Below are 26,303 nucleotides of genomic sequence, written 5' to 3'. Positions count from 1 at the left end.
GGGGTCCTCTTCCGATTTGTCAACCAGAAAAGGCTTGGGTGGAGCCTGAACTAGCGGATCTGTCTTTTCAGGCTTATTAGCATGGACTGCATCTTTATATGAAAATGCCTTAGCTGAAGATGACTCTCCAGCAGCTCCTCCCCTCAAGCGAAGGGTTAAAATAATGGATGCATCTTTCTTAATACCGAAAAAATAAATAGGATAGGGATCCTCAAGTTGTTTACCTTCGTGGAGAAGCCTTTGAGCTGCATGGGGGATTCCCAGTTTGATGCTCAGTGTATGCTTGAGATTCTGCACTAGATCCGTCTGGCTAACCCATTGTAGCATAGTTTTGCCTGAAATGAGCTTGATTTGTATCTGGAATGAGGCAGAAAAGTCCGTATGCCTCTTTCCACTGCAGATCTGTGTAGAGAGGCCACATGCGTGATGATTCGTTTCCTGGATTTGACTCATGAGTGGAAGAGGCTTACTGCCAATCGATGCAGGCCTTTTCTTCCCAATAACCAAGATCAGAGGAGAGGCTGCACGGAGTACTGCTTGAATGCCCTTGGCTGCTACGCCGGCAGTCTGAGGATGGCTCCATAGGCTCGTTGTGAAAGTAGGGAGCTGAGGCCGTGCTACCCCAAAGTTCTCTGCAGAGAGATCCGCGCTAATATTCGTGTTTGCGGCACCGGCTTTCATGATAAGAGCATTTTGCGTGTCCGCAGAGAGGGAAAAATCCCTTGACCTGTGCATGAGTTTCTCGTGCCCATCCGCAGCAGGGGCGATCCAAGAACCGATGGCGACCGAGGGCCTGGCGGCGGCAGAGCTAGGGTTCTTCATTCTCCGATTCTCGATCACAAATTCAAACTTGTAACTCCAAATTCTTAACTAATCAACGCCTTACGGTGTAATTAACAATAAAGTAAAATAAAATAAAATAAAAATCTCCAACCCAGTATGGTAGAGATATTGTATGTCCTATTTAACATTTTCACTTGGTCAGAAATAAAATAAAATTAAAAAAATGAAAAACATATAACTAATAATTATATCTATAAATAATAGTAATTAATAATTAAACCAATTTAGATCCATCTTAACCACAGATCTACCAAGTGCCGAGAGGGATCAAATCTCTTGTGATGCAAACCTCTTTTTAGAGTGAAAAGATATTTGATCTCTCTGACGCTTGGTAGATCTAGAGTTAAGATGGATCTAGGCTAGTCCATAAGCAAAGATAATTATGAAATGGAGAAAAAGGAAGATATTTTAATTATGAGGTAGGGTGTTTATGATAATGAGATAAAGATACAAGGAAAGTATTTTATAAATAAAGATAACTATGACGTAGGGAGTAAGTTTGTTATATTTGGAGATTGTATTTAATTATGAGTTAGTGGGAGTTTTGGATAATAATTAGTTTCTCCAACAAACTTAGAGCAATGGAGTTTTGGGAATTAAGTTACATATATTTAGGTAAATTATTTATTTTATTTTAATGAGTTTTCTATACAATTTTTAATAAAATAAAAAAATAATTGTGGAAATTTATATGTTCACAATAAAGATGAAAAGAAATTATTAAATAAACAATTGAAAAATAAATATAATTACAATATTCGCCAATGGGGGTGTCTATCAATGTTGGATTAAATGTGGACGGAGCCAGATTTTCTACCTCCACTTGGCTTATCAATTGAACTCATGGGTCATACACATGCAACGATCTATCTGTGCATGAAGATGTTTCTAGAGCGGGGGCAAAGGTTATATGTTTTACTCTGACATTACATGAGGTGTTTTCACAGTGGTGGTGTGGGTGTGTGGGTGATGGGAAGTTTTGATGGATGCGCAACACAGGGTGGCCCCTTGCTAGAGCCAAACCCCGCTCCTTAGTTAAGGAAGGTGTTAGAGAGTTTTTCGCTTGATCCTAGTGGCGAAATTCATTTCTCTTCGAGGTTTCCAATGGCACACACTTGGGACCCAGGGGAGAGTTTCCCCCTCCAAGCCACCTTCTACATCTGTGTGTTATGATATGGTAGATGTTGGGGCGGGGGGGTGGGGGTGTTGAAGCACAGGGCTCTGTGGAGGGGTGCCTTCAAATCTTACTATTTGGTATACCTCCTTCGCTTCTCTTCTAGTTTTGTTGCTTCTCTTTTACCTTTTTTTGGGGTTATTTCTTCCATGGGTTGCATTTCGATTCAATTGACATTGGTTCTCATTTGTGGTGCTAGGTATAGGCGGTTCTGGAATTTCAGGAATTTTTTTTTACTTTGTTTGTTGGTGTTTGAGCCAGAGGATTTTATTTCAAGGGAAGATGGTTGATATTTTTTGAACTTGACCATGAAAGTATGACCTATATGGCTTGTTAAGGGTCTCCTAGGCAAGTTCGAGGCCCTGCCAGTTATTGGTATTCCAATTTCCAAATATTCTTTCCTTGGACACAAGGGTGGTGGAGGGTACATAATTCCCAACTCATCTGCAACAATGTGTCTAAGTGTTTAGGTTGCCGGGTGGTGGTTGATTCCTAGGTCCTTGGTCATCGAGGGTGTGTGGTCAAGCTGACCCTGAGAGATCATGTATGTGTCATCATTGGATTGGTGTGGAAAAATTCATTGCTATTTGGTGGTTTTAATAGGTTATGAGCTCTTCATGGGGCAAGGGGTAACTGTGCTTGTTAACGGGCGAGAGTTGGGTGGATGTCGTGGTAGGGCTGACATCTTGGTATTTTGTTGTTGGTTTGTGATTCCCTATCTTGCGCCTATACAATTTCAAAAGGGCAAGGCTCGCCGCAGGGTTGGGCCATGGAGCTAGAGGGAGGAGAATAGGTAGGACAACTAAGACTTAGGGGAGGAGCTAGATCCCAACACTGCCCAATCTCCTGGTAGAATTGAGCTTCAACTCCCCTTCAATACTTTTGACAACTTCCTTCAACATGTAACTATTCTCCTAGAACAACTTGGGAGGGACCACTATGACGATAGAAGAACACTTATTGGCTTCATGAATGACTTGCAACAAAATCAGTGGCACATGTAGGATCGGATGGCCACTTTGGAATGGGGACAATGATGTATATATGTGAAGAATAATCATCTAGAGGGACGATTGGCTCACATGGAGAATCATGTATATTGTGACTTCAACCCCCGTCCATCTCCAAGCAATGGGCTGGAACACTCAGCTCTAATAAACTCGTCTGATCTGTGATGATATTTGGATGTATTCAGATCCTTGGGACCTTCTAGTTTGGTTGGGATATCAATTCATGCTTATCTAGTTTGTCTACTCTTTTAGCGTTTTGGTTATGTTATCTTCTTCTAGCAAGCCAATCCAGTAGGAGTGAGGTCAGAAGATTGCAAAGATTATGCTCATGACGATGTAACTCTATTTTGAATTAATGGAAACTTTTGACTTACAAAAGAAAAGATAATTATGACATAAAGATAAAAGAAAAACATTTTATTAACAAAGATAATTATGAGGGAGGGAGCAATTTTGTTAATATTTGGAGATTATCTTCCAATATGATTTGGTGATAGGTGATAATTATGGTTTTTATTAAGGTTCTATATCTTAAAAATTGTGTTAGTGATTTGGATTAATATTTTAAAATTATGTGTATAATTTGATTTAATATATTAAAATAAGTATTTTATGTAGTGTAGTTTATTTAAATATGTTTGAATATACATATATGTTAATTTTGACAGGGACTAATGCACCCTCAACTAGTGTAACTATATAAATTTAATGGCTGATAAATGTCGATAGGCATCAATCCATGAAAAGAATCAAAACACTTCATGGTATATCTCACATTGCCAAGGATAAAAAATTATAAAAGTTAACTAAATTATCTCTTTATTTTAAATTATTGACATTATTAATTTAAAAAAAATCATATATGAGTTAAACATATATAGATTTAAAAAAACATGTAATAAGATTCTTAACCATGGAAATTCATGCCCATTTAACCATGGAGATTCTTAAGTTGTTATTGATGGTTGAAAGTTGTCCTTGCCAACAATAAGAGAAACCACTAATCAAAGTCCCAAAACAAACTTGTTTTCATTTGGGATTACAATCCTCACCAGTATGCCATTAAAGGTGATTTCTCCTTGATTGGCGACATTGTGAAAATTTTCCTAAATTCTAAAGGTAATCCTATCTAATTACATAAATCAAATTAACTAATATATTCTAATATTATCTTACCCCAGGAGCATAGTTTAAATGAAGTATAAATTCTGGATAGCTACTGTTTTAAAAGAGAAATAATTCATCAAATTTGAACAATTTTTTGAAAGTAATTTCAAAGGGTAAATCATTCACATAAACAACTGAATGACGCACAATTCACTACAACATTCATACAATGTTTTTACTAGATCAACTATAAAAATTGCCCTAAACAAATCTAGTGATTAACAGTAGTGCAAGCAATAGATATACCCATGAAAAATTTAAATAAGCTTAAAATGTAAATAGTTGTGATCTTTTCCCATGAATTCCAAAAATAAATGCATGAATAACAGTTCCACACAAGCTTTGCAACAATAGATGATCCACAATCATTGATGGCTCTTTATTCTTCGAAGATGATGTTTGTACAATAGTGCACAAGGCCTTTTCTCAAAAAATACAAAATTTTTACTCTTGGAAGGGTTTGCTTAAATACACCCCAAAATAACTAAAAACAAAGTTTTGCTGCTACTTTTTCTAATGAAAATAAATTATAAAATAGACACAGTTCTAACAAAAGAAAGGTTGTTAAAGGCCTTGAGATATTTTCTAAAACTCTATTTTTTTGATTTTTTCTAAGCCTTCCACATATTGCGTCCGTTGTGTGTGGGTATGCATAACCTATGCGTTTAATTGTGGAGGTGAAATCTCCATGTTAATATTGCAATCAGAAACTTTGCCTTCTACGTTTACTAATCCACCTCATAGTTTGGAAGGGAATTTTTTATAAGATTTGTGCAACTTTGAGGATGAGCTAATAATTGATTGATAGGTTCTAAGTTAATTTTGTTACCCTCTTTGATTGTGTCTTTTGCATCCTTTCTCTACTTTTGCATGTCAACTATGCAAGAATACCCTATAACCATCCCCCTCATGAACTAAGAACCAATCATATCGAAGTCGATGATTGGATCCATAGTCCCATCAAAAAACACATTACAATCGTTTTGTGCATCAGCCACCCAGTTCTGAGAGCAATTTAGCTTTTTCCCCCAACTGCGCAAGGTAATTCTTGTTATCATCTTCTAGCTTTTTGAAATTTTTAGGAGAAAATCAAGTGCCAACTTAGGCTTGGATTGCAATTATAATAACTTATTAAACTCATTTATTACCTATCTAGGTTCAATCATTTTGTCAGAAATAGAATGATATAAATTATTTAAAATGTGAGAATGATATAAATTATTTAATTTTGTCAGAAATAAGATGATATAAATTATTTAAAATGTGAAAATGATATAAATTATTTAAAATGTTTTGTTGAACTTGAATATAATTCTTATTGAGCTAGCTTTACCTACTCATTAATATCTAAAACTTCCTCTTTGAAAAGGTTGATGTCAAAGCTATTCTCTTGTAGTTGCTTAACCTATAACATTAATTGATTAATGTATACATATTTTTTTGCATCGAAGCAATACAGTTTTGGTGTACTTGATGAATTTCTAGTTTCAACACATTATCGATCTCTTCGAGACGATCATCATCATGGATGAAGCATAGGATCAATATTAGGTTTAATTCCGACATGCACGTTCGATTAATATGATCATCCACATTAATTCAATCAAACAATATCTCATGAGTTGCGTTAATTAGTGATATCCATTACATTTTCATTACGTTCGAAGGTCCCCCCTTCTCTCTTCCATATGAATTTTTTTTTAACCTAAATTGTGGAATGTTAAAATTATGTTGTGCGTTCAGCATCCTTGAATTTATTGTCCTGTAAGTTTTCAGGTCACCCATATGACAGTAACACGTGTAAACAAATAAAATAAACTGAGAACACATATGAGTTATTTTAATTTGAGCATTTCTATATGTTGGTTTCTATTCATTAAAATATTACATAAATGTTGTTTTTTCAAAAGTAGTGTATGAGCGCGTGCAAGAGAGTTTTCTAGCCACTACGAAAGTCATGAAAGATATTTTTGATGTTTTTTTTAATGTTCAGTTTCAATAAGTGTTTAGTTGTTTAGATAACTTGAAAAGAGGAAAAAAGAGTGTTGGAGCATGTAGTAAGCATATATTAGTTTTAGTTATTATTTTGAAGTTCATTTATCATACTGAAATTAAAGGTACTTTACCATTTGAATTTAAATTAATCATATTGAAATTATTCTTTTAACTAGTAAATTTATTTTATAATATATTATAATTTTTATTTAATTGTTTAATATTATATTATTCATTGGACCATAGTTAATCATGGTCCAATATGAAATTCAACTACAGTTAACAATGGTCAATAATGGTGAACCATGATCAATAGCCATGGTCATATTGTACCAAAGATTATTTCATGGTCCAATGTTGCATTGTGATAAAGATTGTCTCAATATGAAAATCAACTATGGTCAATCGTGGTCAACCATAGTTAACCAGGCTCCACCATTGAATTATGACAAAGATTATCTCAATATGGAAATCAATAATGGTCAACCATGGTCCAACATCATGTTCTGATAAAGATTGTCTCAATATAAAACTCGACTATGGTCAACCATGTTTGTTTTAGGGTTCATAATATTTATCTTAGTGTTTATATACCTTAGGTTTACAATGTTATTCTCTCGGGTTTAATAATATTCCCTTGGGTTTTTAGTATTAATCCCTTGGGTTTGTTAGTGCCTTAGGTTTATAATATCATTCCATTGTATTTATTAATCTAAGGGTTCATATTCCTAAGATATAATATTGTTGATAGGGTTTATAATATCATTCCCTTGTATTTATTAATCTAAGGGTTCATATTCCTAGGATATAATATTGTTGATAGGGTTTATAATATTAATCATAGGGATTAATATAAATCCCTTGGGTTTATATTCCATTTGGTTTATAATATTAGTCTATTAGGTTTTCAATATTTATCCCTTGGTTTTTAATATTAATCCCTTGGATTTATTAATCCCTTAGGGTTTAATGTTTATTTTAGGGTTTATAATCTTTATCTTAGGGTTTATATCCCCTTGGTTTATAATCCCTTGGGTTTGTGACGAATATTTTCTCAATATGGAAATCAACCATAGCCAACCATGGTCAGCATTGTTCAAACATGGTCGACCATAGGCAATTATGGTCTACCATGGTCCAACACCACATCGTGACAAAGCTTGTCTCAATATGAATATCAACCATTTTCAATGTTGCATTATGAGAAATATTTTCTCAATATGAAAATGAACTATCATTAATGATGGTTAATCATAGTCAATAACCATGGTCACATAGTGACAAATATTGTCTGATGGTCCAACGTCACATTATGACAACCATGGTCCAACGCCGCATTTTGACAAAGATTGTCTGAATATGAAAATCAACCATGGTCATTTATGGTAAACCATGGTCAACTAGGGTCCAACGTTGCATTGCGACAAAGATTATCTTAATATGGAAATCAATCATGGTCAACCATGGTCCAGCATCGCATTTTGACAAAGATTGTCTCAATATGAAAATCAACCATGGTCAACCATGTTCGTTTTAGGGTTTATAATATTGATCTTAGGGTTAATATATCTTGGGTTTACAATATTAATCGCTTGGGTTTAATATTATTCGCTTGGGTTTTTAATATTAATCACTTGGATTTATTAGTGCCTTGGGTTTATAATATCATTTCCTTCTGTTTATTAATAGGAGGGTTCATATTCCTATGGTATAATAATATTGATAGGTTTTATAATATTAATCATAGGGTTTAATATACATCCGTTGGGTTTATAGTCCATTTGGTTTATAATATAAATTCCTTGGGTTTATTAATCGATTACATTTAAAATATTAATCCCAAGGGTTTATAATATGAATATCTTGGGTTTTCAATGTTAATCCCTTGGTTTTTAATATTAATCCCTTGGTTTTATTAATCTTATGGTTTATATTCCTATGGTTTATTATTAATACTAGGGTTCATTGTGACAAATATTGTCTCAATATGAATATCAACCATTTTCAATGTTGCATTATGACAAAGATTTTTTGAATATGAAAATCAACCATGGTCAACGATGGTCAATCATGATCAACCATGGTCACATTGTGACAACCATGGTCAACCATGGTCCAACGTCGCATTGGGACAAAGAATGTCTCAATATGAAAATCAACCATGGTCAATAATGGTCAGCCATGGTCAACCAGGTTCCAATGTTACATTGTGACAAAGATTATCTCAATATGGAAATCAATCATGGTCAACCATGGTCCAATGCCGCTTTGTGATGAATATTGTCTCAATATGAAATTCAACCATGGTCAACCATGTTTGTATTAGGTTCTATAATATTTATCTTAGGGTTTATATACCCTAGGTTTATAATATTAATCTCCTGGGTTTAATATTATTCCCTTGGGTTTTTAGTATTAATCCCTTGGGTTTTTAGTATTAATCCCTTGGGTTTTTAATATTAATTCCTTGGGTTTATTGTTTCCAAGAAACTAGCCATACTGAGACAAAGATTGTCGTAATACAAAAATCATCCATGGTCCATCATGATCAACCATGGTCAACCGGGGTCGAAAGTTGCATTGTGACAAAGTTTCTCTCAATATGAAAACCAATCATGGTCAACCATAGTCAACCACGATCCAATGTCGTGTTGTGACAAAGATTGTCTCAATATGAATCTCAACTATGGTCAATCACGTTCGTTTCAAGGTTTATAATATTTATCTTAGGGTTTATATACCTTGGGTTTACAATAATAATCCCCTGGGTTTAATATTATTCCCTTGGGTTTTTAGTATTAATCCATTGGGTTTATTAGTGCGTTGGGTTTATAATATCAATCCCTTGGGTTTATTAATCTAAAGGTTTATTCATGGTTGACAATGGTTGACCATGGTCAACCATGGTTAAACATTGCCAACTATGGTCGACCATGGTTGATCATGGTCAACATTGGTCAAACATGGTCAATCATGGTCCAACGTGGTCAACCATGTTTGTTTTAGGGTTTATAATATTTATCATAGGGTTTCTATACATTGGGTTTATTATTCTAAGCGTTTACTCATGGTTGACAATGGTTGACCATGGTCAACCATTCTCAACCATGGTCAATCATGGTTAACATTAGTCAAACATGGTCAATCAAGGTCAACCATGGTCAACCATGTTTATTTTAGGGTTTACAATATTTATCATAGGATTTATATACCTTGGGTTTATAATATTAATATGTAGGTTTAATATTATTCTGTTGGGTTTTTAGTATTAATCCCTTGGGTTTATTAGTGCCTTGGGCTTATAATATCAATCCCTTGGGTTTATTAATCTAAGGGTTCATGGTCATATTGTGACAAAGATTGTCTCATGGTCCAATGTCACATTGTGACAACCATGGTCATCCATGGCAAACAATGGTCAACAATGGTCCAACGTTACATTGTGACAAAGATTATCTCAATATGAAAATCGACCATGGTCAACCATGGTCAACCATGGTCAACCATGATCAACCATGGTCAACCAGGGTCCAACGTCACATTAGAACAAACATTCTCTTAATATGGAAATCAATAATGGTCAACCATGGTCCAACGTCACATTGCGACAAAGATTAACTCAATATGAAACTCAATCATGGTCAACCATGTTCATTTTTGGGTTTATAATATTGATCTTAGGGTTAATATACCTTGGGTTTTAAATATTAATCCCTTGGGTTGAATATTATTCCCTTGTTCTTTTAGTATTAATCCATTGGGTTTATAATTCCTTTGGTTTTTAATATTAATTCCTTGGGTTTATTAATCCCAAGGAATTAGCCATATTGAGACAAAGATTGTCTCAATATGAAAATCAACCATGGTTAATCATTGTCAAACATGGTCAACCAGGGTCCAATGTTGCATTGTGACAAAGATTCTCTTAATATGAAAACAATCATGGTCAACCATAGTCAACCATGATCCAATGTCATGTTGTGACAAAGGTTGTCTCAATATGTATCTCAACTATGGTCAACCATGTTTGTTTTAGGGTTTATAATATTTATCTTACGGTTTATATACCTCGGGTTTAAAATATTAATCCCATGGGTTTAATATTAATCCCTTAGGTTTATTAATGTAACGGTTTATTCATGGTTAACAATGGTTGACCATGGTCAGCCAATGTTAACCATGGTCAACCATGGTTAATCATGGTCAACATTGGGCAAACATGGCCAATCATGGTCAACCATGTTTGTTTTAGGGTTTATAATATTTATCTTCTGGTTTATATATCTTAGGTTTACAATATTAATCCTCTGGCTTTAATATTATTCCCTTGGGTTTTTAATATTAATCCCTTAGGTTTATTAGTGCCTTGGGTTTATAATATCAATCCCTTGGGTTTAATAATCTAAGGGCTCATATTTCTAAGGGTTCATAGTCACATTCTCACAAAGATTGTCTCATGGTCCAACATCACATTCTGACAAAGATTGTCTCGTGGTCCAATGTCATATTTTGAAAAAATTATCTCTATATGAAAATAAACCATGGCTAATCATGGTCAACCAGGGTCCAACTTCGCATTGTGGCAAACATTCTCTCAATATGGAAATCAATCATGGTCAACCATGGTCCAACATTGTGTTGTGACAAAGGTTGTCTCAATATGAAACTTAACCATGGCCAACCATGTTTGTTTTAGGGTTTATAATATTGATCTCAAGGTTAATATACCTTAGGTTTTTAGTATTAATCCCTTGGGTTTATAATTCCTTGGATTTTTAATATTAGTTCCTTGGGTTTATTAATCCCTTTCCCTTATAATATTAATCCTCAGATTTATAATATTAATGTTAGGGTTTAATGCTTATTTTAGGGTTTATGATATTTATCTTAGGGTTTATAATTTTAATCCCTTGGGTTCGTTACAAATATTTTCTTAATATGGAAATCAATCATGGTAAAACTTGGTCAACCATGCTCCAATGCCGCTTTATGAAAAGTATTGTGTCAATATGAAAATCAACCATGTTTATTTTAGGGTTTATAATATTTATCTTAGGGTTTATATACCTTGGGATTATAATATTAATCCCTTGGGTTTAATACTATTCCTTTGGGTTTATAATCCCTTGGGGTTTTAGTATTAAGTCCTTGGGTTTATAATATCAATCCCTTGGGTTTATTAATCTAAGGGTTCATATTCCTAAGGTATAATATTATTCATAGGGTTTATAATATTAGTCCTAGGGTTTAATATAAATCCCTTGAGTTTATAATCACGGTCAACCATTGTCAACAATTTTCAACCATAGTCAATCACAGTCAACTATGGTTCAATGTCACATTGTGACAAATATTGTGTCAATATGAAAATCAAGCATGGTCAACCATGGTCAACCATGGTGCAACACAACATTGTGACAAATATTGTCTCAATATGAAAATCAGTCATGGTAAACCATAGTCAACCATGGTCTAATGTCACATTTCAACAAATATTGTCTCAATATGAAAATCACCCATCGTCAACCATGGTTAACCATGTTTGCTTTACCATTTATAATATTTGTCATAGGGTTTATATACCTTGGTTTATAATATTTATCTTAGGGTTTATTATAGGATTTTCTCAATATGAAAATCAATCATGGTCGTTAATGGTCAATCAAGGTCAATCATGGTCAACCATTGTGTGCCATGGAAAATCATGGTCAACATGGGTCAAACATGGTTGACCATGGTCAATTATGGTCAATCATGGTTAACTTTGGTCAATAATGGTCAAACATCACATTGTGACAAAGATTGTCTCAATATGGTCAACCATGATCCAATGTCGCATTGTGACAAAGATTCTCTAAATATGAAGATTAATCATGGTCAACCATGGTCCAATGTTGCATTTGTAAGAAATATTATATGAATATGAAAATCAACCATGGTCAACCATGTTTATATATGAACACATTGGATTTGAATGCCGATGTTTAAAGAGATTTTTTTTTAACCAGAGAGAAATTTACAATTTGACATCTCGATAGTCACAACAACCATATCTATTGATGACTGCAGAAAAAAATTAACTATTCATTTCACCACAAAATTTATTAAATAATTGTTTTCTAGGAATGCCCATGTATGACACCCAAATATTACAGTTTCCTGACTTATTAACAACTATCCGGTACACGATTATGAAATTTAGAATCATATTGTTTAAAACAATTCAATAATAGAAAAAATAGAAACAAATCTCTAACAACATGAATATTAAAAGGTCCAGGAGAAATTAGAGATCAAAACCATATATAATTTATACAGACTTCTAAAATTACCTCTCAATCCCTAATTCATATAATTACATACATCCTATGTTTACATATGTACATTTAAACTGAAGGAAAGGTATTAAATTCTACCAATTCTACTTCTAATATCCATGCTCTAGTTCATGATCATAATTGATGACTCTGGGGAAGATATGAAAGAACCGATAACCGATATCAGAGAATCTGATTACAGTCAAGAAATTAGACTTGCAATACTTGATATCGAGAGGTGAAAACTCTGTTAAATGCCATAAATATAAACATAAAAGAAATTGTGGTCATTTGACGAAGAATGTAATATTAGAATGTAGAAATTCCTTGTAGATTCAAATTACATATTGTAATATGCTAAAATAATTGACTTCAATCTATTTTACTTATCAGTAGAAACAATAAATGATCGATGAAATCACGAAGCATAAAAGAGAAAGAATTCAATCACACATAACACAATAAGTTTCTGGGGAAAGCCACAACTAAAAACCCCTACTATCTGCATATTGTATTAATCAGAAAATATGAGAAGATTACAAGCTTTTCTCAAGCCTGAGCAACCTTGCACTATCTCAATCTATCTTACTACTTCACAAACAAGCTCCAGCCAATACTTAGCAAAATTTGATGCTTGACAAGCTCTTATTTCCTTATGCAGTTTCCTAGGGAATTAGCCCATATTTAATTGGGAAATTTCTCATCCATCACTGTACAATCAATCATAAGCCTTCCTCTAATATGACACGCATGAGTTAATTAAGAGTGGATCTTCAGTTTATTGGTTGAGCAGTGCTGGTTACACCCCACTATTGGATCTCCCACTAATTCCTCCATTAGTTGGAACTAGTTTAATTGAATTTAACTCAGTTAAACTGAATTAAATAATTACAACTCAAAAGAACTCAACCTAGGCCCCTAAAATTTAGGAACCACTCTACATGACTCTAGATAGATTCCCAACTTGAATTAATTGAGCCAACTAAGTCAAATTAACTTAGTTAACTATTACAAGTTGCTATGAGAATTATAATTATAATTTAATTCCTGATTTAATTCAAGAACAAAATTAAATTAGGATTTTCTTGTTGCATTTTTCAACAAGGAATTGGGCTTGTGATTTATGAGTTGAATGGAAAAACAAAGCCCAATATACAATATGGTAAAAGGGGGGATGTATTTCAATATTATGCAAGTATTTATTTGACAATTTTGATAATTGTGTAGTAAAATTTGGGGTTTTTCCATATAAGTGTTCAAATGAATAAAAAATTTGTTACTCTTGGGGTTTTATTAATAATATTTTAAATTTGAAAGAATTATGTACACATAAGGGAAAACTACATCAAAAGTTTAAAATGAAAGGACCTCATTATTTAATTCGTATTTACAATAATGAGTTGTCATCACACCACAATAAATGTGAATAAGATTTGTCACAATACCATGGGAAAAAACCATGGATTATCAATACTATATGCCCAAAAAACCATAACTCATTTCATATGACACTTGTTCATATGACATAACTAATTTTGAGATAAATTTCAACCCTTTGATTCATGAATACTACTAAGAACATTTTGGAATATTATGTGGAGGTTAAATCCTTACCATCCACCTAATAAATATTGGTAATTACATTAACATTATTTAAGATGTATTCCAAAACATACAAGCCCATCCAAATAAAAATAAAATACCAATTTATAAAAAATAATGATAAGGTATAAAAATAAAATGGAATGAAATTATTTCAAGCAATTATAGTTTTTGAATTCAAATAATTTTTTGATATAACTTTTGACTAATGGTTATTTACATATTTTAATGCAGTTTCATTAAATAATAGTAACGCGTTAGTATACATTAACTAAAATAATAATGAATTATAATAATGAGTTTTTTTGTCAATCAAATTTATTTCATTAGATTATTAGAAAAACAAGGAGTACAAAAGATGTCTCAATGACCCATTTTTCATCATTCCGAATAGACTTATTGGAATTGGGGTTCGAAGAATACCAAAAATAAGCTTGATCATACATTATTTCTACTGGGCTTAGAAGCCATACACTATTGAAGGGAGAAAAAAAGATCAAAAAAATGAGCACCTATACTAGAAACATCATATCATGGAGGGGGATTAGGAGGGATAATAGGAGGGGAAACAAAATAACCAGCATGTTCATGCATATGGAAATCAATATGTTCCACTTAGGCTTCCAGATTGCAAAGGTGGTCATTTTTTATGTGATGGCTCTGTCGAAGGCTATCCAACTATCCCAATATTTCATTCTGATTGAATTGTATATCATTAATATATGCAACCAATTCATTGCAGTCCTCATACCTATGATCATGGAGGATGTCCATATTGACTTGTATATTCCTTAGTTGCTTTGCTATGGACTCCATGGAGGCTAGAGCAACTATCTGGCCTGGAGAGAGGTCGTCAGTGAGAGTCACTTTGACATCTCATTCCAAACTGCCAGAATTTCCTGAAGAGAAGTAATGTCGATGAGATGGAAGACCTGCATCCAATTGATGGCCACCCGTACGACAAGGCCTCCCTCTTTGGTAAGGAATAACATTCAAGGCTAAAGAACTAAGCAACAAGGTCATATATCACCCCTCAAAACTCTTTCCAAGAGATAATTGAAAACAAACAACGAGAAAGAAATAAATTTGTTGGTCTTGAGAATACCAGAAAACACACTGAGGTAGGCTCGCGAATAGTCATAAAAGGATTTCCCCAGAGTCAACCAAATTCCTAGAGATAACTTGTCTTGATAGCCCACAAACCAACAAAGGACAACTCCTTCTGCCCAAGTTTGTTGAGAACAGACCCCCAAAACACTGACCTCAGAACAACAACAGGTCAACCAACTAAAAACACTCAAGGAAAGACCGAAAAACCTCTTAGACGAGATAAAAACATAGGTTTCTGCTAGAGGTGTTCGAAAACAAAGGCACCAACAAGAGCCTGACTTATGAAACTCAGGTCTATAACTGAAAAAAGAGACATAATAGTGGGCATTCCATACTTTCAGACTCAAACTCCAGAATCAAAGAGGGTCCCCTTTACAAGATGTCCAGATATTGTGAGAGGAACAGAAGAAAAAACACTTAGACTAGGGGAAATTGAAAGCCAGATTTACATTTGTGTCGATTGACGAGAATTCCTCCATGGACCCAAAATTATGAATTGGGCAAGGGTGACAAATTTTCCAGAGAGATGTTATGCCAGTAGCCAATTCCCCACTCCAGGACGTTCTAGGGTCCCATGTATTTGTTTATGAACCAGACATATTCCACACTATTGTAAAACAACGCTACACTACACAACACCTACCAATCTAGTTTCCAAGCGAGCACCCAGGATTCCTGGTGCTCTCTTTGCAAAGCGTCCTAATCCCAAAATTCATTGCCCAGAACTACAACCACAGAATGAATTCCACCTCCCCTCTTACCAAAACATAAGTACCTTCTGGATTCTCCTGCAGGTGTAAAGATATAACGATGGATCTACTCATTAAGATGAGCATGTGCACTGCACGGTGGAGGGGGGAAACCCTGAGGACCACATCCCAACATTTGTCCACCCCCATTGGGGGGAGTTATAATAATGAGTTACTAAGAATATTCTAGAATATTACGTGGAGGTTAAATCCCTACCATCCACCTAATGAATTAACAATATTTAAGCTCTATTCCAAAATAGAGAGGTATATCAACATAAAAATAAAATACCAATTTATAGAAGACAAGGATAAGGTGTAAAAAGAAAGTGGAATGAAATAATTTCAAGTAATTATAGTTTTTGAATCCAATTAAATTTTTTATATAACTTTTGACTAATGTTTTTTTACATATTTTAATGTGGTTTCATTAAATATTAGTTATTAGTTAGTATATATTAACTAATAACAGCTAATTATGTTTATTGATAACAACATTGTAATAATCACCACAACTGATAATATTAATTATTAATTAACAACAAAATATCCAAAAATCATTGCATGAATATAAACAATATCTATATATCATGACACAAATATTGAAACTGGAAGGTGGTAAGTATTCTTCAACAAACATGGGGTTATATCTTAACAAGATTGCAATAAGACTTCTAATTTATTCACCAATCAAAATTTGAATATATATATATATATATATATATATATATATATATATATATATATATATCTATAGATATATTGGATAAGTTAACGGGAAACTAATAATAGTCGAAGAAGAAATCAATTAATTACTATAGTCTTGCTTTGGCAGGGACTTATAAGTTTTGTAGAAATTCCTTGTAGATTCAAACTGCTTATGTAATATGCTAAAACAAAAGACTTGAATCTACTCTACTCATCAGCAGAAACAATTAATCGATTGAGAAATTACAACATAAACATGAGACAAGATTCAATCACATATGCTTAGAGATTTATCTAAGGGGAAATATTGCTGGTCAAAACCCCTTCCTATATGTATTCTATTAGATTAGAAAATAAAGAAGAAATACAATACTAGTTCAAGGTTGAACAATCTCTGCACAAGTATAATCTATCTCACTACCTCACAAGCTGAATCTGGCCAATACTTAGATAATTTTGATGCCTACCAAGCTCCTATTTCCTTGCATTGTTTCTCGTGGAATTAGCCCCTATTAATGAGAGAAATTCCCATCCTAATTTGCACAATCCCTATAGGTCCTTCTCTAACTGCATGCACCACCTGTACAACTCAGAAAATTATACAACTGATAGTACACTACCATTGAACTCCAATCTCAACTGGGTAACTTGAATTCCATGCATGCATGAGTTAATGATGCTGATTTATCAGTTAACTCGTTAAACACTGAATCTGCACCCCACTGCTAGACCTCCTACTAGTTCCTCCAACAGTTGGAACTAGTTTAATTGAATTAAATTTTACAACTCAAGTTAAACTCATCCTAGGCTCCTAAAATTTAGGAACCCCTATACATGACTCAAGTTAGGCCATCAACTCAAATTGATTGAGCCAACTAAGTGAAATTAACATAGTTAACTCATTCTTGTTGCCTTGTGATGTGGAATTATAATTTTTTCCTAATTTAATTCAAGGGAAAATTAAATCAGGATTTTCTTGTTGCCATTTTCAACAAGCTTCCCATGATTATTAATAATGTTGTTTTTGATTTTCTTATAGAGTTTCCACCATAAAGAGATGGTACAAATAATTCAAATTTTTGATTTTTCTTGAATGTTTTAAACCAAACTAGATCCATGTTAACCCCATATCTATCAAGCACCAAGAGAATAAAATCTCTCCAGGTGAAAACCTCTTTCTTGAGTGCAAAACTTGAGGAAAGGTTTGCACCTCGAGAGATTTGATCCCTCTTGGTGCTTGATAGATCTAGGGTTAAAATGGATCTATGCTAGTTTTAGTGGTGTGCAACCATGGAAAATTTGTTGAGCATCTAATTATTCTGATCATTTTAAATATGCTAAATATGTTTAAGATTAATTTGGTCATTGTAATTTTGAATTTGATCAGTTACTCATTTTGTGGAGATGGTAAATGTTAGCTTTGCTATGTTCTTTAATACTTGATGGATCAAAATAGGTGTTGAGCAGTGCTAGTTTGGTTATATAAGGGTGGCAACAGTTTTTCATGCTTTCTCCTTCAATTTTCCCTTTTCTCCTTATAACTCCCACACCTCCGTTTCCTCCTTCCTCTTAATCTTCTTCATTCTCCTTTAAACCCCGCTTAAGCCCTTTTTCCGGCTCCTGGGCGTTTTTTTGTTTTAACACTATGAAACCTCGCCTAAACCCTTCTTTTACCGACTCTCGGGCATTTTTTATTATTAAACATTAAAAGCCCTGTTAACCTGTTTAAACCCTGTATATACCATTCTTCGTTTGATCCCATGGCACTAAAGTCTTGATCCTTTTTAACGCCGTGCATACAAAGAAAATCATAACCTGCCACGGCTTTACCTGTCACATCAACCCTGAAACATGTGCGTTAATTCTTGGCCATCCGATCATCCCGCGAAGATCCGACAGTGTACGCTACCCCTGCTCCCATAAACCGCACATCCGTTAACCCGCGGGGAAGCGGTTTCCCGTCGGACCTTACAACCACGTGGCATGATTTAACTGGATCGTGCCCCGTGGTACGAATACTACCCAGTCTTGAAAAGCGGTGCGGGGAAACCACTTACCACCCTTTCGGTACGGTCCCTTGCTCGTTAACTTGTGCGCACCTTCCGCTCCCGTCAGCCGTTGGATCATTACCGCCGTGATCCAATGGCCATCGTTCATCCATTCTTGTTTACGCCCGATAGCCCCCTAGATCCAATCTCCGCCGTCCATTTTGTCATCCAACGGTTAATATTCATGCCCAGTCCATCATCCATTTTCAATGTATTTTTCAGTGTTTTCGGCCTGTTTTGTGCGTGCGAAGAAGGAAGAGATGATCCGACAATCTGCACATGAATTCCTCAGCTACCACATTTAAAGAACAACACGGTCAACGACAAGAAGGACAATTCTCAAGCAGCTCAATGACTGCAGCAGTTATGGAAATTCATTCAAATAATACTTCACCTGTTTAGGAAGGACAACAAAGTACTAGTAAATGTCAAATTGATCCATTAAAACAATCAAATTGTATCAGAAGCCCATATCTGACTGTAAATGTGTTTGGTGGTCAGTTATGACCCCTCCACGCATAGGTTAGTAGATATTTTTTGTGAACAAACTCTATATATTCCAAAAAGCAAGATGTAATCAGGTTGATGAATGTTATTCTGATGTAAAGTTCAACTTCTGGAGACTGCAACTATTGTGACACCTACAGCTTCTGGTCTTCATTTCTAGCTAATACAAGCTTCTTTTGCTGTTGTTTTCTCACTTTCCACTTCTTCTTCTTTGTTCCAGGCTGTGCTTGTATGCATTTTTCATTTGCTTTTGATGCTTAGCAGTAGAGGGGCTGTCATCCCACCTCTCTGCTAGAATCTAGTTAGCATTATCAAATATGTATGCAGGTTTCTGTTGTTTTAATGCTAGAGAGCTATCATCCTGTCTATGCATTAGGAAATAGAATTTACAGACCTTTTAATTGGTTGCAGCTGGCCATCACAGGGTCCTGTGCATCTGCTGCTGTGATAAGTGTTCTCATTCATCACATTTCCCTTAAAACTGTGAGTAATTGGTGGTCTAAAGCCTTGTAGTCTGGGGGTGTTCACCCATGTCTGGGGTTAAGCATAGTAGAAGTGGTTATCTGGCTTGAATATGCAGCATTTCTTTCATTCGTCCACCAATTTTCCAACATTTTTGTTGAGTTTGTAATGTTCCCGAGCATCTCTGATATACAACCTAGGAGAGTTTCTTAGGGTGATAACGTTAATTGGCGCCATTGCTGGGGAGAGGAGAATTGAAGCTCAGCTTCCCTGGGAGAATGACATAGCTTCAAGATTTGATGATAGATAAGGTTTGAACACATATTCTGGTTGTAATCATCTATCTAGCGACTCCACTGGAGGAAGACCAACCTTTGGCAACTCCACATTGAAGTTCTCGCTCAGTTTGTGAGACACACTCGAATAAATCCTCAGAAATCACTAGCTGAACCAGTGCTTGAACCTGAGAGGACTGTCAAATCAAAGAAAGCATCATAGAAAGGGGCATCAGGATCAGGTAAGCCTAAGAAGTCTCATTCATCTCTGAAAGATAAAGTTGTAGCTGAAGACATACAGATTGAAGATTTAGAAATCAACACTGTTAATAAGGAAATTCCTTCAGAGATTAATTCAGCCCCTTGTGCAGTTAGTTCCCCTTTGAATCTCAGTCCAAAGAAAGGTTCCCATTCAGTCCAAAACATCCCTTTGTCTCTACCATCCATCACATTACTCCCTACCATTCAATTTGCTACTATTCTTCCACATATTCCAATCATGGCAGGACAACAAGCACCCACGAAGATAGAAAGAATTGTTGCTGCTAGATATGCACCTTTAGTCTTGCCCGCCCCTTTAAATCCTATGTCTGTGGGGGAATATCAGAAATATATGCCTAAATTCACTGGCACAGAGGGAGTAACAACAAAAGAACACCTTGAAGCTTTTTACAATTATGCTGATAATTTAGATATAAGTGAAAATGATGTGTGAATGAGAGTTTTTGTCCAGAGCCTTGATGGAGAGGCTAGGAAGTGGTTTAGAGAATTACCCAATAGATAAATAACAAATATTGAAGCATTAGATGATGCGTTTTTGAAGAAATGGGGAGATAAAAAGGACTTGCTGTATTATCATACTGAGTTTGGTAATCTAAAGAGGGAAAATGGTGAATCTTTGCTTGATTTTAATAAAAAATTCAATCGAATGTATAGTAAGATACCATCTGAGGTAGAGCTTACTCCTACCTCTGCCAAACTTACTTATGCCAATGCTTTTGACTCTGCTTTCTGCCTGTTATTGAGAGAAAGGAGATGTGCTACTCTAGCTGATATGTAGGATGCAACACTGGAGGTGGAATCCAATATTATCGCTGCAGAAAAGCTTAAAAATCAGGCTTACAGAAGGAGGCAGAGAGGTCAGGCTTCTACTTCTTCTACATCATCTTCAGAGCCTAAATTAGAAAAAATTACTAAGATGATAGAGTCATTGGCTGCTGAAATTTCTAAGCTGAAAGTTGAGCATAATTTAGGGAAAACAAGGCAGCAGAACACATTTGCTCCAAGAAACCCCAATCCATTCAGAAGAGAAAATGAGCAATTACAAATAATGCAGAGGGGCGAAGATTCAAAAGAAGACCAGAAAGTTAAAGCTCCTTTCCAAAATTTAGTCATGGAGGAGGAACAATTTGAAGAAGATGAGGATGAAATTCACTGCATGGAAGATAAAGGCAGCGCTGCCTTCTTGACTTTGGCCGCTTATGAAGAGTCTTTGTTGCAGGAACAAGACAATCAAGAATGGGATAGAGATGCTGTCCTACAAGCTCAACAACAACAGAGATATAACCCGAGGTCGAATGCAAAGAATGTCAAAGAAAATTCTACCCAAAGAGATGCTTTCCAAATAGAGTCACAAAATAGCAGGCAGAGAAGACCAGCAGCTGATCCAGTTATTCTCAAAGCACCAGTTCAAGAGGTAAGAGGTTCTGATAAGCTGCCCTCCTCTTTGAGATTTGAGTCAGAAGTTCAGAAATTGAAGATATCTGTGCCTTTGGTAGAGTTGGTGAAGAGTGAAGTCTTTAGAAATCCAATCCTTGAAGCCCTTGAGCTAGAAATCACAGAAACCTCCACTGACTCTGTCAATTTGCAAGATGACAAGCCTGCCATTGTGCTTAGTACCATGATTGAACCTACTGATAATAATTCTCCATATTTTTATGTCTCATTGACCATTCATGACAAAATCCTCCACAATTTCCTGCTAGACACAGGGGCCAGCCACAATTTAATGCCTAAAGCTGTCATGTAAGAGTTAGACCTTGATATTACTGGACCCTATCATGATTTATTTTCTTTTGATTCAAGGAAGGTGAAATGTCTAGGATTAATTAAGGACCTGGCCATTACCTTAACTCAGCTGCCCATGAAGAGTATGATGATGGATATTGTGGTAGCAGATGTCCCTCCTAAGTTTGGCGTGCTGTTGTCCAGAGGGTGGATTGAGAGACTAGGTGGGACACTATAAAATGATCTATCTTATGCAACTGTCCCAGTTTTTGGAGGGGAAAGCAGGAGATTGTACAGAGAAGCATAGTTGGCATATATCATCAGCGATGAGAAGAATCCTACAAATCATCCTATATATGCAGTGGACACTGATTTTGGAGCATGTATTCTCCAAATAGAAGAATCTCAGAAGGCCTCAATGTAGATCAGGAAACCAACAGTTCAGACTGAAGAGAGCAAGGAAGTCAGGTTTGGGAGATGTTCTTTGATGGAGCATGTTCCAGAGAGACTGTAGGGGCAGGAGTGGTGCTAGTATCTTCTCAACAAGAAAGTATTCAGCTGTCTTTTAAGCTAGTTTTTCAAGTCACAAACATCATAGCAGAATATGAAGCACTACTGTTGGGCTTTAATGCAGCAAAAGACAGAGAAATCAAGAATTTGAAGGTATTTGAAGATGCTGATTTGATTATTCAGCAAGTGAATAAAACATTTCAAGCAAAGCACCCAAGGCTGAAAGCATACAGAGATGAGGTATGGAGAATCAGAGATTTTTTTGATTATTTCTGTATTTCATATATTCCTAGAGCCCAAAATCAGCTTGCTGATGCCCTTTCTGTCTCTGCTAGTCTATTTATACCTCCCATGCCTCCGAGACTAGTGTATGAAGTCCAAATGAAGTATAGACTATCCTTCCCTGATAATGTCTACCATTGGAAAGTTTTTGATGATGATGATGAGTTAAATAGGTTTCTGCAAGTCATTGATGAGTTTTTCGAAATGCCAATTGACCAAGAAAATGAAGCCTTGGAAGAAAGCCACCAGCCCCAGCTTAGAAATAAAATTGGTAAAGATAGCATTGTCCAGCTTCCTAGTAACCATATTCCTAAGGGTTTGATTCCTCTTGAAAGACTGTTTGACCAAAATGATGTGCCTTACAAAGTTGCCCAAAAAGAAGACCAATCTGCAGTCTGTAAGCATGATATAGGAAGTCCAGGTCAGCCTAAATATGTAAATTTGTCCACTCATTTGTCTGCTGATCAAAGTGCTGAATACTGCAATTTAATGAGGCAATTTGCTGATGTGTTTGCCTGGGAGTATAGTGACCTGAAAACATATGATAAGAACATAATTTAGCATAAAATCCCTCTGGAGAAAGACACCATTCCTTTCAAACAGAAGCTGAGACCGATAAATCCTATGCTTCTTCCTTTGATTGAAAAAGAAATTAAAAAATTGCTGGCTGCCAAGATTATAGTTCCTCTTAGATATTCCAAATGGGTAGCCAATTTGGTGGTTGTAAGGAAGAAAAGTGGAGAAATCAGACTGTGTGTTGATTTCAGAAATTTAAACAAATGCTCCAAGAAAGACAACTATCCTCTACCCAAGATGGAGCATTTGCTGCAAAAAGTCTCAGGTGCCAAAGTAATGTCTTTCTTGGATGGTTTTTCAGGCTTTAATCAGATTGCTGTGCACCCAGATGATCAAGAAAAGATTGCATTTACCACTCCTTGGGGCACTTTTATGTATGCCAAAATGCCATTTGGATTGATGAATGCTGGAGCTACCTTTCAGAGAGCTATGGATATAACATTTGTGGGAGCTATGGATATAACAGTTTACTCTAGCAGCCATCAAAATCATTTACAACATTTGAAAAAGGTGTTTCTAAAGTGCAGAAGGTTTGGAATTTCAGTCAATCCCAAAAAATCTCAATTTGCTTTAAATGAAGGCAAGCTATTAGGACATATTGTGTCTGCTGCAGGTGTTTAGATTGACCCAGAAAGAGTCAAAGCAATACAGACTTTGTCTGTCCTTAGATCAAAGAAGGATATTTAGTCTTTTTTGGGCAAAATAAGTTTTGTAAGAAGCTTTATTCCAAATTTTGCTGAATATGTGAAGCATATTACCTCCATGTTGAAAAATGGGCAGAAATCAAATGGACTCGTACAACAAGAAAATCATTTGATTCCATCAAAAAGGCTATTATGGAGGTTCCCAAATTAATAAGTCCAGATTAGAGCAAGGAGTTTCATATATTTTCATTCGCCTTTGAAGACACCATTGCAGCTGTTTTATTGTAGACAGATAAGGAAGGTTTAGAGCATTCAGTGGCATTTTTCAGCAAAAATTTGAGGGATGCTGAACTGAGGTATGATATTATTGAAAAACATGCATATGCTCTTATTAAATCCTTGAAAGCTTTTAGAGTTTATATCTTGCATTCAAAGATAATCGCATATGTGCCCTCTGCTGCAATAAAAGATGTCTTGACACAATTTGATGCTGACGATAGAAGGGAAAAATGGATTGTAAAAATGATAGAATTTAATATAGAGCTAAAGCTCACTAAGCTGATCAGAGGTCAGGGTCTTACCAAGTTGTTGGCTGAAGAAAATTGCAGATCATTAGATATAGATTTCCTGTGCACAATTGCAGAAAATAGTCAGGTAGAAGAGGAAGAAATTGCTGAAACAGAGAGAAAGCAGTTAGTGGCCGAGAATCTAGCTTCTTGTAACTGGTATGCTGAAATAATTAATTTCTTGCTGAAGCTAGAAATCTCTTCAGAATTTACTCAAAGTCAAGCTAGAACTTTGAAACTCAGGGCAACTAAATATTGCATCAATAAAAATCTGCTCTACTGGAGGGATCCATTTGGAATATTTTTGAGGTGTCTGGACAAAGAACAGTCAAAATAAGTTATGTAGCAATTTCATAATAGCATGTGTGGAGGGCACCATTATTGGAAAACTACAGCCCATAAAATTCTCAGAGTTGGGTACTATTGACCCACTTTATTTTCTGATGTGTCTTCTTTTGTTAAATCTTGTGACAGGTGCCAAAGATTTGAAGGAAAACAGCAGTTGAAGTCCCTGCCCCTAAAACCAATTCAGACAAAAAGACCTTTTCAACAGTGGGGCTTGGATTTTATTGGAGAAATCAATCCACATTCCAGTGGCCAGCACAGATGGATATTAGTAGCCACTAATTATTTCACTAAGTGGATTGAAGCAGTCCCTACCAGGAACGCTGATCACAATGTGGTCATGAAGTTTTTGACAGAGAATATCTTCAGCAGATTTGGTTATCCACATAAATTAATAATAGATAATACAACAACCTTCAGGGCAAAAGAGTTGGTGGAAATGTGTGATTCTATGGGTATTAAACTTGTTCATTACACCTCATATTATCCTCAAGGAAATGTTCTGGCAGAATCCTCTAATAAAAGTCTGATTAGGATAATTAAAAAACTGTTAGAGGACAATAAAAAGAATTGGGATTCAAAGCTCAAGTATGCACTGTGGGCTGATAGAGTGACCATTAAGAAATCCACAGGCAATTCTCCTTTCAAGATGGTGTATGGAACTGAAGCTATATTCCCAATTCAGTTAACTCTTCCTGTGGCAAAATTCCTTCAAGAAGAGCAGAGTGAGGAAGAAAAAATGGCAAAGAGGATCACTGATTTAGCAGAGGTACATCAGATTAGAGAACAACTAGTTGAAAAGGCTGCAACACATCAGAAAAAGATCAAGGATGCCTTTGACAAGAAGACAAAAACAAATAGTTTTCAGATTGGTGACTTGGTTTTGAAATGGGATGCACTAAAGGAAAAGAAAGGCAATCATGGGAAGTTTGATGCTTTTTGGACAGGGCCTTTCATTATTTCACAGGTTCAAGGGAACAACACCTTCATACTGAAAAGTATGGGAGGAGAGGCAGTTTTTGATGGCCCAGTTAATGGGTGGTTTTTGAAAGTTTATGTTTTTTAATGTCTTTGACCTTAAGGGTTGTAAATATTGTGTTTTTATCAGTTTTAGTATAGATGCAGTAGAGTCCATGCCCAATGGAACACCAGGAATTTTGGCTAATTTGTTTTCAGCTGGAAGGCATTGATTTGCAGGTTCTTGAGACCTCACAGGGAGGATCTCATCCCTAGAAGGAGCCAGTGTTAGCTCTGCTATGTTCTTTGATACTTGATGGATCAAAATAGGTGTTGAGCAGTGCTGGTTTGGTTATATAAGGGTGGCAACAGTTTTTCATGCTTTCTCCTTCAATTTTCCCTTTTCTCCTTATAACTCCCACATCTCCGTTTTCTCCTTCCTCTTAATC

General features: G+C 35.4%; 1 pseudogene; it reads left to right on the top strand.

The window, feature by feature from the left end:
- Window positions 1-2,559: 2,559 nt before the first annotated feature.
- LOC149152605 (uncharacterized) overlaps window positions 2,560-26,303 on the top strand; it is a 39,592-nt pseudogene continuing 15,848 nt past the window's right edge.

This window comes from Pinus tabuliformis, chromosome 9 (assembly GCF_031772625.1).
Source record: "Pinus tabuliformis cultivar Carrire ecotype Pingquan chromosome 9, CPIR1, whole genome shotgun sequence".
Taxonomy (NCBI): Eukaryota; Viridiplantae; Streptophyta; class Pinopsida; order Pinales; family Pinaceae; genus Pinus; species Pinus tabuliformis.
Note: the sequence above shows the minus strand (reverse complement) of the source record. Positions and strands in the feature narration are given on the sequence as shown.